Source organism: Cygnus atratus, chromosome 2 (assembly GCF_013377495.2).
Source record: "Cygnus atratus isolate AKBS03 ecotype Queensland, Australia chromosome 2, CAtr_DNAZoo_HiC_assembly, whole genome shotgun sequence".
Lineage (NCBI taxonomy): Eukaryota > Metazoa > Chordata > Aves > Anseriformes > Anatidae > Cygnus > Cygnus atratus.
Window position 1 is genome coordinate 86,659,114 of NC_066363.1, and position 14,650 is coordinate 86,673,763.

At 35.8% G+C, this 14,650-nt stretch overlaps 1 long non-coding RNA gene across 1 annotated transcript in view; it reads left to right on the top strand.

Annotated features, from left to right (window-relative positions):
• LOC118251030 (uncharacterized) overlaps positions 1 to 14,332 on the top strand; it is a 16,820-nt gene extending 2,488 nt beyond the window's left edge. The window contains exons 2-4 of the long non-coding RNA XR_004779632.2: positions 4,099 to 4,145; positions 5,029 to 5,199; positions 14,014 to 14,332. This is a non-coding gene — a long non-coding RNA (uncharacterized LOC118251030). The remainder of the gene's footprint in view (positions 1 to 4,098; positions 4,146 to 5,028; positions 5,200 to 14,013) is intronic.
• Positions 14,333 to 14,650: the final 318 nt, after the last annotated feature.

Here is a 14,650-nt window from a genome sequence, read left to right on the forward strand (position 1 = left end):
GTTGGTGGAGAAAAACCTCACATATATCCTGTGCTTTACAGCAGTTGTTTTTCAAACAGGAGCATAAAATATCTCCAGAAGTAACACAGGAAACTTTGCACATGGCTGTATGCCACAGCCATAATTTTCTATTAACATCAGGGCTATTGCATACCAGACTGCAGAAACTTGCTGAAGGAGACACAAGGATCTAAGCATCCTGATATAGCTCTGTTACATGCATGTTTGAAACACCCTTCTGTCCCAGTGTTGAAGACGAAGCAAAAATATTAAGGAGGTAAACTGTTGGAAGCAAATATAAAACTACAGAGAGATAAAAGAGCATACAGATGTAGATGGATTATGAATAACAGGAGTTTGTACCTTAAAGCCAAAAGAAAAAAGACATCTCAGGGTATACATGGTATTATATGTATCAAAGGAGATCTATCAAAGACTGTTTACCATTATTGAATATTGAGTGGAGTTAGATGGAGCCAGTTCTAATAACTTGCATTTTTAGATTAAAAATCTAAGGGGGGGAGGAAGGAGTTACCCAAGTGACCAAAAGCTCCTGTGACCTTATAATTATAATTATAAATTGTAAAGAAGAAATCTGCAGTATATGTTCCTGAGAGGAATTCAGGTGAGCTTGAAAGTAAACTGTCTTTACTCTATTCATCTTTGAGAACAGCCCATTTGTTTCAAATCTTTTTGCAAGGCAGGGAAGGGTGAAAGTATGCTAGCAGAAGTTTTTAATACTATTTGAAAATCTGTTTCAGCATGTTAATAGACCAGTGAGGGAGTTATACAGAGACTTGAAAAATGATTTTTACAGCACTCATCCTATCCATTGCAGCTGATAGACACTTTAAAACTCTCAATCTGTGATTCAATTAAATAGAAAAGTAGAAGTAAGAGTTTTTTGGCAGAGAAACTAAATTATATCAACTATGTGAATCACTTGTCAGGAATCTAGCAGCTGTTTTCCTGAATTCATGGACAGCCAAGGGAAAACTAAAGCTGTAAGAGTTACAAGCTGCTCACCAATTCATCCATTCCTTTACACAGGAACAATCTGAAACTCTCTAACACCCACTGGAGTGAAAATTCATCCATGCCAAAAACCTTTCCACAGGCAGGCTTCAATAATCTGCCTACAAGATTGCACTTGAAGTTCCCTAAAGGGTGCTAGAATATGATATTAACAGTGAGGTGATTTGTCTCTTCACATTATACTCCTGTCCTGGTGAGGAGCAGGGAGGGAGACCCTGACTTGGTCATGGGAGCTGGCTGAGCCTTCAGGAGTGGAAATAATGGAGGGAAGGGAGAAGCAAGTGCTGAGTATGTTCCTTAAGGAGAACCTCCTAATTCTGATTTCATTAATTAACTCAACTAATCCACTGGGTGCCATGAGACAACTGTCCAGCTCATTGCTGCTGTGAACAACAAGGTCAGGATATGTACGCAAGTGGTAGCAGTGCTCCAAGGGATTGCTCTGGAGTTTTGACTGTATGAACTAGAGCTTACCCTGAACGGGGTTAAAGAACCATTGGTTTCAAACTTTCAGTGACTGTTCCACAGAAAAAGAGTAATATAGCTTGCATACACTTTAACGCTGAGGGGACAGCTTTAATAGGCTTATGTGCGGTTTGTCTTAGTCTCCGTAAGTGGTCTGTGTTCCCAGGACAATTATTCCAACCAGATAACCAAGGCTTCTTCAATCAATACCTAGTAAATTCTAAATACCTTGAATTCAGCTATAGTGAAAATTGCCTTCAGCAATAGTTTCAGAAAAATATTAGTTAAAGATATATATTTTTCAGTACATTTATATAAATACCAGATTCTTGCTGTCTCCTCTGCATGGAATATACCATATCATAGTATGAGTCACACCTACCAAAAGCTCTCCAATGCCTTCAGCAGTTTAAAGGGGTACTTCAGCCACATAAAATATAAGCAATATCTTTGCCATAAGAGATTTACCAAGAGATGTACCAAAAGCATGCTGAATGCTGGTAGTTATCAGCTGAGACACAGGACATAAAAATCTTCTGTGATATTTTGATGTCTTTCTAATGTATGCCAGGCGGCGGGATACCACAAGCATATGAAGCACAGACCAGAAATTTAAAGCCACAGTTGCACTCTGTTTCTGCAATAAATCTGGGGCTTCCAGGGGCCTAATTGCATATTTTAAATGAGGCATAGACTTAAATGCCTTGCCAAGTCAAAACCTTTTTTCTTTAAGCTCTCTTGCTAGCTATTTTCACCCATTTTCTAGCATAATGCAAAATAGATCTCCCACTTGGATGCTCTGATATATGGTGAATAATTAGAGCTGAATGGAAAACAGAAATATTTTTCAGGAAAAACATTCCCCAAAAATATTCCAACAAGCAACTACAGTAACAAAATTAGCGTTCATAATAACAGCAATGTAAAACAATATATAGTAAAACAAAACAATTAATAGTAACAATGCAGAAATTATTTTTAGTTAAGGGGACTGTCCCACTTAAGTAAATGACTGGCTTTGTGAATATTCATATTAATTTCCACAAAGCAATTCATGGGATAAAGAATATTTACTCAGTGGGAGCAGCAGTGTCAGAACCTGGCCCCAGTGGGTTGGCATTCTCTTTCTATTTACTGACTGCCTTTACTAGCAGAATTTTAAATGCAGTTTTAGTGTACATAATCCAGTAAGTGAAAGCTTTGATTCTGAAGATTTTGAAACTTTGAAACTTTGAAACTGAAGATTTTTTTTTCTATTAAGCCATGTGCATTCAAAGAAAGTTTGAGAAAAAAAGAGTAATTGCCCCACTCATTATTTTGGTAACTCAGAGTGAATACATTTTATGGGTATATCAGTGTGCAGTAGTTAGCTCTGACATACTATTATCATAAATAAAATCTGAAATTGTATGAAAATAAACATAAAAAAGTTCTCTCTGTTCTCATCTACTGCTTTTTCTCATGCAGTTCAAACCATTCCAAGTAGTATAGAATTATTGAATGTTCCATGGTGGAAATAGTGGTGGAGTCACCGTCCCTGAGGATGTTCAAGGAAAGGTTGGACCTGCTGCTTAGGGACATGGTTTAGTGGGTGACATTGGTAGTAGGTGGATAGTTGGACCAGATGATCTTGGAGGTCTTTTCCAACCTTAATGTTTCTATGATTCTATAATTCCAAGGATTAAGAAACACTAGGACAGAGACACTGTTTTACAAGAAAAAAAAAAAAAAAAAGTATATTGAGAAGAAAACAGGCATATCTTAGAGACAGCATAAAATAAATCTCTTCATATCTGCTTACTGAAGACTCTGAGACTAAAATCGCAGTATTTCAAACAACCCTTTTTGATTTCTATTTCTTTTTCCTCCTCTCTCTCTCTCTTTTTTTCTCTCTCCCTTTTTTCTCTCTTTTACCCTCTCTTTCTCTCTTTTACCCTTTTTACCCTCTCTCTTTCTTGCCCTTTCTTCTCCCTTGTGTCTCCCTCTGAAAGTTGATTGTCCATGGAGAATCATTTGTGAAGGGAATTTAACATCCTATAGTACATTTCCGAATCATGATCATACAAGTTGACCTTCTGATACTTTTGGTAGACTTTTCAAAGGAGGTTGTTTTATACAGCTATGGCAGTGAATCCTGTTCTTTGTTTCTTTTAAAAAATAATTCTGTTTCTAAGTGGATGATATATCAGAAGGGAAAATGAGTAGCTTATTATAGCAAAGAAGAAGCTGGATTTTGGTTGAGAAAACAAACAGTTCACCCATCCTATTATTACCTTCATATTATGAGTGCAAGTTAAAACAGAAGTCTGATAGTGAATATATATTGAAATTACTGAAAATAGCTGTGCATAACTGACTGAATCTCAAAGATAAGTTAAAAAGCTTGATGCTAACAAAGTTACAGCAAAGAAAATAAGCAAGAAATGAAAAAGTGAGTTCAATAGGTGAGAAAATGAATAATGGGCAAGAGACTGTATGAGAAGTGATGGCATCCCATTAAGAATGTTGAAATTTTATAAGGCAATGATGTTTGTCAAGGTTATCAATAAGGACAGTTGTCAATGTTTTTTATTTATTATCTTCTGTCACAATGTTCAGGTGCAAAATAATGTCAAAGAAGATGTTGAATGACTGGCTTCAAAACAGTTGAGTAACTAGATAGTGTGTCCAGTATTCCCTCCATTCTTCCACTCCTGTCTTCCCTAAAATTCTGTATTTTAATCGATTTCATATATTTTTTTCCTATTAATTTGATATTGGTTGCTGTTTTCTTAACTGTATGATGCTTTTTCTATAATGGTATGATTTCATTTACAATTTGTACGTGCTTACCTTTCATGTTCCCTAGAACTATCTTCCTTATGAACTGCTGCATTAATAAGTGTTCTCAAAACCTCCTCTCCTCACATGTAGCTTACCTTTCTTTTCTCTAACCATCCCAGTTTCTCCTATTACAGTTTTCATGAGGCAATTTAGTCAAATGAATAATCTTGGGGGCTCTTAGCAGCTTTCAGTGAATTATAGTTGAGTGTTTTATTTCATAAATATATATATATATTGTTGGTTTCATATTTTTCACAGATGGGAAAAAGTTAATATAGTGGAGTACATCCATGTATGGTTTTATTAAGCACAAACCTCCAGAGAGCATAGCTAATCTATAGAATGTCCTTGAATTATAGATTTTCCATTGAAATCTCTGATTTAGAGGAAAGGTGTGTAAAATGGAAAGTAAATGGAGGACATCTTCATCCTTATGTTTCTGTGGAGAATCCAATGCAATCCTTACTCCAGAAAATACAAAGGAAATAACTTCTGCCTGTGAAATATGAGCTGCAGCTATCACTGTTTTCAGTATCTTTGTGAACCTGACAGCCCAAGAAGTTCCTAGGAAAGACTTACCTTACCAATTGCCTTGAGATGGATTGAGTCTTGCCAATTGGCACATTAGCTCATAGTACTTTTGGCATATGAGTATCTACTTTACAGAAATTTTTGTAATTCCTAAGTCTTTTTTTCTCTTTTTAGGGGAACTACATCCATACGATATCTTTCTCTGTGAGACAGAAATGAGGGAATTCTTTGAGAACAGATATCTCAAACATGCAAGTAAGGACTGAGCAGAAGTCACCATGCAGCATCACTGCCAGCAGGAAGTATTCCTTCTTGGGTGGAGCCTAGGGCATTCAAGTTAAAAAGGTGATAGCGGTTACTGTCTTCAGTCATTCATGTCAGTTAATACAAGTTTTGTAAACCTTTCTGGTTTTCATCCTTCTGCTCCGTACTACCACTATGATGCTACAACAAATGTCACACAGAGAATCAGTGAGTCACAGTTTGTACACATGGCAGTCTGACAGTCTAAAGCCAGTAATATTGAAGAGACAGTGGCAGGAGAAAGAGGTAGACTTAAACTGTTGAGAGGCAGTAGTGATGAGCGGGGTGGGAGGGGAGAGAGGGAGGAAGATCAGAAATATTCTTTGGGTGAAGGAAAGTTTATATATGTGGGTGTTACATATTATTGACAGCAGATAGACCATCTTGTATCTGGCAGGCAATGTAAAATATAAATTAAATCCTTTTTTGAATCTATCACTTTTATTTTATAAGTTTTTTACTACCTTCCTCCCTCCAATTCTTCCCAAAGATTTATTGTCCTAAGTACAGAATTTATAAAGTTTCATTGTCTATGTCTCAGAAAAGTGCTGTGTTACCTGCTGACCTTGTCTACATTTCAGACACTTGTCAAAAAGAGATTTTATCACAGAACAAGGCTTGATTCTTCTGCCTGAAAGCAATTCAGGGGGGTTAAGGCTTTGATCATATTGCAAGGTGGAATGTTTCTGGAATGTGCTACAAAACATGCCTATAAAACCTGTACCAAATCCTCTTCTTTCTGCTCAGCTTTTGAAAAAATCTGTCAGCTGCCCACAATATTTTAGAAGCATAGATAATAAATTTTGCATGTTTCACATTATTTAGCTCCACAGATGTAAACAATCATTTTGACACATTGATGGGCTTTTAAAACTCTATAGGAAATTGGCACTAGCATTAGCTTCTTTGCATAACAACCATTTTGCATTGATGAAAGGGTATCTTCCCACAAGTGAGGAACTTAGTAATGTTCAGCTGTTTTCGTTCTCCAGGTCAGGTGTCTAATAGTCAGAAATCCAGGACTGTAGACACAGGTATATATAAACATTTACACATCCATGCAATATATTGATTAGACAAGTCTTGAAACATTGCACAATGAATGTACATATGATCTGTATCTTGTTATCTTACCCATTTCACCCCAGATTTTATTCAAAAAACCCATGCAATTTTAAAAAGCACCCTTCTTTATAAATCAATATGAATTAGAATTTCTCTCTTTCAATTAAATGACCAGCAGGGAAGATATCTCAGTGTTCAATCTAGATTCCTTCTGTATTTGAAGATAAGTCACTTATTTAAAGGTGTTTCATATTCATTACTTCTTAAGGTTCCCTCAGAGTTAGACTCCTTGGAAAAACTCTGGTTCACGCATTATCCTAGAAGGCTTAACACAGATTTTAACATACTGAGTGCTTTATCCATAGTACCAACAGGAATAAATGAAATATTTCCAAGCTCAGTTTAAAAGCAAAACAAACAAACAAAATGTACACATACACAAAACATTAACCAAATAAAACCTTGTCTGAACATCTCTGGAAAACTTTGTGACCCCAACAGGTAGCATGGGCAGACTGGAAAACAGTATGGAATGCAATAAAAGCTTCAGCCAACGTAATATTGTCCTGCTCTGTCTAACTCTCGGTGTAGTCCAATCATCAATCATTTTGTGTTTTATTTTTAGCTATATTAGGATTATATCCAGGAGTTTTATCAAATAGAATATCTTATATTCAAACAATGAATGACCAGGGCATGCAGATATGTTACAGGGAAACAACAACAACAACAAAAAACACACAATAGACCTTTAAGCCAGTAAAATAAAAATATTAGGAAAAAGAAAAAAAAGCTGGATGTTAAAACAACAAAAACAAAAAAAGTACATTAAAACAACAACAACAAAAAGTCAGTTAGCAGACTCAAAGCAACGTAGGAAAGGATAGATTTCTTCTCTCATCATATCACAATTTTGAAGGAATTTTGTGGACAAGTTTAGGACATGGAGCACAAACAAAAGTTAACTAAAATGAAAATGAACTGAATGAACTAAAATGAAAAGGTAACTAAAGGAAATCTTGTGCCTTGTACTATAAGAGTTAAGATTAAAGTTCTGATAGACCTTCACTTTATTAACAGATTAACACGTGCTTGACTTTAAAATGTTCAAGTAAAAACAATGTCTTGCACTTGTATGTACTTTCTAAAGAAAAAATAAGCTTTAAAATCTACAGTGGAACTACACTCTCTTCTGAGATGTTTGATGGTCATATTTTACAGATGTGAAAACTGAAGTACAGTGAATGAATTGATGTGGTCAAGACCATATAACTTCGACTTTGACAAAAACATGGCAGAAAATCAAAAATTTTTGCTCTAACCTCTAGCAAAAATCGGTAGTTTATACAAAACAAGAAAAAAATTACTCAAACCTTGTAATAACTTTTGTGAACAGCAAGGTTAAACTATGGAAGATATATTTTCTTGCCCAAGATATATATATTCAACTACTGTACTACTACTATTTTATTTGGAATATAAAATATATAGCATTTTATAGTTATAAAATATTCTACAATATCAGAGGCATGGGCAATTTGAAATAGAATGGTCAAATAATTGTAGTTAAGCAATCCCTCCAGTCCATTCCACTGCAAACAAAAAACTCCTAAAAGCATTTTTTCCCTTTTTTTCACAAGATTTTTCACAGAATCACAGAATCGAAGGGGTTGGAAGGGACCTCGAAAGATCATCGGGTCCAACCCCCCTGCCAAAGCAAGCTCCTTAGAGTAGGCTGCCCAGGTAGGCGTCCAGACGTGCCTTGTATATCTCCAGAGAGGGAGACTCCACAACCTCCCTAGGCAGCCTGTTCCAGTGCTCTGTCACCCTCACCGTGAAGAAGTTCTTTCGCATGCTGGTGCAGAACTTCCTGTGCTCTATCTTGTGGCCATTGCCCCTTGTCCTATCCCCACAAACCACTGAGAAGAGGTTGGCCAAATCCCTCTGTCTCCCACACCTCAGGTATTTATACACATTGATGAGATCCCCTCTCAGTCTTCTCTTCTCCAGGCTGAACAGACCCAGGTCTCGCAGCCTTTCCTCATAGGGAAGATGCTCCAGGCCCCGTATCATCTTTGTGGCCCTCCGCTGGACTCTTTCCAGGAGTTCACTGTCTTTTTTGTACCGGGGAGCCCAGAACTGGACACAGTACTCCAGGTGAGGCCTGACCAGGGTGGAGTAGAGGGGGAGGATCACCTCCCTTGACCTGCTGGCCACGCTCCTTTTAATGCACGCCAGTAAAAGTTTTTGTCTGTCTATTTATTAGGACTGTATCTGACATTACAGGTGTGTTGTTAATTTATATATGTTTGTAAGGCTTATGCATTTCATAGCTGTATTGTCTTGGCATATACATATACATACAGTTATACATGTGTGCATACGTGTGAATATCTGTTATTATGTATGGAGGGGCCTACCTTGTCAGCTATTTTACAGGTCTCAGACACAAAACTACTATCTTTTACAGTGAGCAAGAAATCTATGTTGGTCAGACTTGTATGGAAAAAGAAATGAGAATATTTTTCTTTGAAAATCTTGTTCCATTATTCATGGCTGTTTATTGAAGTCCTAGTCCTATTACACTTAAACACACGGAAATATTTGCCCCAGAGTGTCTTCCTACTGCTTTCAGTGTTACCACACACAGTACAACACGGTGGAGGAAGGGTGGCAGAATCAAGGGTGCATTATTGTCAGTAAAAGATTTGTAGAATTTCATATTCAGAGTCTAATCGGTAGTCCACCTCAACAGCTTCTTTCAGCTGAATAGAGACAGCAGTGGGCCCTTTTTTGATGTTAAGCTTACATTTAAAATTAGATGCTATTTATATTGTTATGTATATGGCAGTTGAGAACAAAATAGCCATATAAGAGATTTCTGTTATATTTTGGCAGAAGAATGGGGATGAATTGAATTTATTTCAACAGGGAATACTTTTGCAATCCCAGTTCTCACTTGGAAAATAAAAACATATTGCTGAACACCTGGGGAAATCACCTAAAATGCGCACACACCTTGGAGTCTAGAATCAGGGTCACAGCTGCTAAGTAACTACTTTTTGGAATAAAATAGATCTGATTATGGACATTTTTCATTGTGGATAACTGGAAAGAAAAGGAAGGAATGCCTTTTGCAGCTGTTCACTGTAAATACAGAAGGCTGAATAGTATTGATGTTTTTGTGTATTTGTTTTTCTCCAAATAACTGTGGGCAGAACTGTAAAAACAGCTGAAGAAAGAGGTATTGCATACATTTTAGTACATTTAGATTCAAAATACACTGTTCTTTTACTCCTAGCTATGAGATAGACTGTTACTTCCTTGCTCTGAATGAATGGTAAATGAGAGTTTTAGAACTATCCAGAAAATGGAATTTCCATCCCACATAAATATTGGAATCCCAAACAATGTTTCAAAAATTGCCAATAAATAAAATTTGCCATTCAACTGAAATGTGTTATTTCAGTATTGACTTTTCTGCTACACAACACAGGAACATTGGCTGGGGAAAGACATTTTAAAAAGAAAAACTAAACCTAGGAGTAATCAGAAGTGATTTTTTTCTTGTTTTAGCTTATGTATGCTGATCATCTGACAAAGATACACTCCCACGTTATAGAAGTAGGGAAGTGTCTTAAGGTTTGTGAGGCATTGGTGACATGGAATAAATAAATAATAATAATAACAATAACAATAAAAACAGTAGGACACCATATTAAGTCAATAACTTCTTGCACCAAGCAAATTAATATTTGCTCCCACACCATAAGTCATTTTAGCTATACATCCTGTTTTGCTGAGCAATGCTGTAAAATAATGATACAAGCAATCACCAGTAAGATTACAGCCCTGAAGTGTGCAGTGATGACAAAATATAGGCAAAGAAAAGTCAACATCTTCTTTATAGAAAGCATGAATATTTTTTCTTTTAATTTAATAAAATAGTATTTCAAAGTGTGAGGATAAGCCATACCAGCTGAGAGTAAAAAAATAATCAAGAACATGTTCTCTTTCATGTTTTTGTTTTTAAGGGATGTAGGAAATTATCATTAATGTCTTCTTTCCATGGGAAGGAATTAATGTTATCTACACGTCCTTTTTTCCTTAAGACATTATGTTTCTTCCCTGAAGGTTTACACAAATTTTCATTGTACTGAGGTTGGCAGCCACTGTATCTCCAAGAAAATAATGTCAAACTTCTAATTATGATTAGCAGCATTTAAATAAGCTAATCTGATCTATTTCATTTCCTTGCTTCTGAAACACTAGCTGAGAATCAGACTGCTCCAGTCTTTAAGTGCCATATGTGTCTCCTTAATTATTTCACAGGGTCTGTCATGCCTCATAGTCATATTTTTCTTAGCTAAAAAACAGGTATTTATTTTGCAAAAATAACTGTGCTTTTTTTTTTTTTTAAATGACACATGGACTTGTCTAATCCAGTATTCCTGGTGATTCTCTCTTTGCATCACAAAAGGAATGCAGTACAACTTTTATGTGTGTGTGTGTGTACACCGAGAAGGACAGGAATACAGGAGATTAAAATAAAAGGGGGATAAAAAGAGGTATGGTGAAAATGTAAAGTTATTTTCAATCACTTACACATCCTGCTAAGACTTCATTCCCCAGAGAGGAATAAGACAAGTGTTTTGATTAACATCAAGAATATTTCAAGCAGCATTATTTACAAAAGTTATGCAGGAATGATATTGCATAGTAATGAAGCATTCTAAGCTCATCAGTGCTGATATAGAAGTATGTCATTGCCCTTCTTTCTTTAAAATAATAATTCCTATATTATTTTACATTGATCTCTTACCATGACCTGAGGGGGGGAGGGAACAAAACAGGAAGCTTTACACAAAGCTACAAATGAGAGAGACAGTTTTCAAGAGACGAACTTAAAGCTGGTCTCCAATTTTGGCACAAAAAAAAAAAAATTAAAATATAATATTGTTGGGAACTTTTGATTCCCACCATTTGAAAATGCACAAATGAATTTGAGAGTGGAATTTAAAAGGCATGTAAGAGGGCAGTGATGTCACTTAATTTTCATTGTTTTCATCAAGGAACTGAACACCCAAATAATTCAAGTAGCTGTGAATATACAACCCTACATGTTCAAGTATCAATGTGAAGACCTAACTTTTCATTTTTCTCTTGTCCAGAACTAAGTGGGATTAGCTGCAGCTGGACTGCACATCCCACACAGTACATTTATCCTGCACAGGCATGCATTCTTACCCTTATGAGAAGACCTCTGCCAGTAAGCCCAATGCCCACCTCTCCTCTGTTAGCAAATCTTTACCTTGTAATCAGAGAATTAACTAGTCATTGAAAGAACGGAGCAGAACTGCCAACCTACTCTCTCCAGAAATGGCATAGTAGCAGACCAGTGGCTAGCAGAGCTAGTTGTAGTGTGTACAACAGCAACCTGGCTTTCCTCAAACATCTTCTGAAACCCATGGTTTCTTCCCAATTGTCCCTTCTTTGAACACCCAAAGAAAAATTAAATTTGTAAAAAGGGAAGAAAAAATACTTTAGGACAGGATAAAATGTCCCACAGAGAATTAAAAAAAAAAAAAAGTCTTCAGCTGAACAAAAAGAAAATTGTGAAGTGTCTTGATTGTATGTCTGCATAAGATTTTCCAGGAATAACAAAAAAGCCAGATACATTTAATCAAAGATTGGACATAATTTTCTAATGGTGTGGATCGGGACATCGGAACAAAGTATCAAGAGAAGAGGTACATCTCTTAAACACCTCAGACTAAGGCTGGATTCTCTACTGTCCATCAGCTCACTTTCCCTTGATACAGAATGTATAGACCTCGTCCCCACAGCTTCATTCTCTGATCCTCCACACCACCATATATCTTATAATCAGTTCTGTGAATCACCAGCATAGTTGTGTGCCTGCTGGGTGGGATCCCAGTTCAGAAGCGATGGAGTGATGCTGCACATTGACAGAAATTTTGTCCTTTTCTGTCATGACTACTGTAGTGTTAGGATTTCCATCATATAAGCCATAACATTAAAGAAATATGTTTAGGACAGAGAGAACCTGGACAGAATCCAGCTCTTAATGTTACAGTAATACCTTCTACTTTAGTGATTGTCTAGTAATAAAGGATTGTTGGAAAAATATCAACAGTAAGAGATAATTCAACTATGTAAGAAATCAAAGTGCTGAGGGAAGACCATGAAAAAATGCAGCATCCTCCTGTAGTCATTATGCTTGTGGCAAGACTGCAAAACAATAGTAAACCTCTGAAAAAAGTCTGGCCTATTTATTCCAGTTATTCCAAGCTGTATGTTAAACCAGTGTCATTACAGCCGGTGAGGTGTTTCTTTCTCAAACAAGTAGTCTATATTATTTTTTATATAAACCTAAATGTTTTTAGAATAACAAGGAGATGTTATGTTCAGAAACTCTTCATTTAAAGTCCTTCAGAATATCCCCTGGACAGAGAGTGATCTTACTACTTAATTGGATATGGATACATTTTAACACATCGAATTAATGAACAAAGGGAAGAAATCAAGCTTTTATTCATATAATATTTAAATGATAATAATTTTCAGAACTTGAAAACCTAAGAGCTAAAACTTATTATGCCACAGCTTTTAGTTGTAATAGAAAAACCTAGGAGGAACTAATTTGATAACAGCCTTCAGCTGTTTAAAAGCTGTAGTAAAGTGAAGGGAACAGACTGTTCTCAGTAGTCATTTGGGGTGAAAGAACAAGTAATAGGTTTAAACTGAAGCATGGAAGACTTAAGTTAGGAATAAAAAGAAGGAGAAAAAAAAAAAGGCAGCAATATTACAATACTACTGTTTGGAAAAGGTTACTTAAGCAGTTTATAGAATTTCCATCACTGAAAGATTTTAAGATCTGACTAGCCAGACATCATTGAGGAATGGTTCAGGTACAGTTGAGTATTTCTCTCCTCGGTGGTTATATGGAGAACCAATTGAGACTATCATCAAAGCCTGATAGGTGCTGAGATTAAGTTCTGTGATGCCCCAGTCATTGTAACACCTGTATTTTTTTTATTTTTTATTTTTATTTTATTTCACTTTTTCTTTTTAGTGAACCAACATTTTTTTAAAATATTTTAATTTTGAAAAAAATGTATAGTTAAAAGAAATCACTTGCTCATTCAAACCAAAACCAAATCAAAACAAAAACAACAAAAAATGTCTAACCAACTAGTTCTATTGAGATTGCTGTCAGTGTCTGCACAAGAAAATGAGACGAGCCAAAAAACTTAATGTCATATCAAACATCAGTGAAAAAATGAAGAGAAAACAGCTGTTCATATTATCTGTGCTTGATAACTTGTGCTTGCTGACTTAATGTCCAGAGCTGTAGGATTGTTGTGATAAACAGCAGACTAAACAGAATGGAAGAAAGTCGTTAGTATTAGTTGGGCAATGGGCCCTGGAGGCTCATGCATCAAAATGTCTTGACATGGTTTTTTTTGGCCACCTATGGTCAAGCACATGCCTGGAAGAGACCTGGAAGGGCACATGCCCAGAAGAAGAACTGAATGCTTTGGGACACCCTGCTCTAAACTAACCTTACTACTATCTAAACACCTTTTGAAACATATCCAGCTAAACAGACTACATATCCCACATCTGGAGACAATACTCTCAGAAGAATACAATAATTTTGTTTTGTTTTTAATTTGCTATTGTAGCCTTTCTAAAGTAGACATTTTCTTGAAAAATCTACTTCCTATTTTTTAAATAAAATACAATTGTCTTTTTTTTTTCTTTTAGAAATAATCCAATTATGGAAACTGTTGGAGTAAGGAAATGGAAATGAAACAGTGGCAAGAAATATAATTTCCCCCCTCAAGAGCTTATAAATTCTTTTCTGGAAAAGGCATGATTCAAATTAACTCAGTTGTAATACTTTTAAAATTACAGGCTGCATTTTGAAGACACTTGTTCAGCTTTTAAGTGTAAAGTCATGCAAATGCCAAGATCACATACACTAACTACTTAGTTTTCATTAGCAGTTGTCTTGAATACACAATAAATGGCAAGCACAATAGTCTACAGTCTTTTCATTGTGAAACCACAAAGTAATGTGATTATGTTTTAAAGTGTGTCTTGTTTCAATAAACATATAGTCATAACTGAGTTTGCTCTGATCTTGTTACTCTAGTAGGGCAGTAGTACTCCTAATTCCTAAACCCTGAACACTGATGTGAAAAGACAAATGATATATACCATGTCTGTTACTTAAGGTGAAACCACAACTTGATAATGTTTTATTTTGTAGCTATAGCTCTTCAGTCTTTAAATAATGACATATAGGCTTCATTTGAAAAAAAGGATGCAATAGATAACTTCTATATCTGATCAAATGAAAGAGAGAGAGAAATATGGTAGTTTTTTTTCTTTTTTTTCG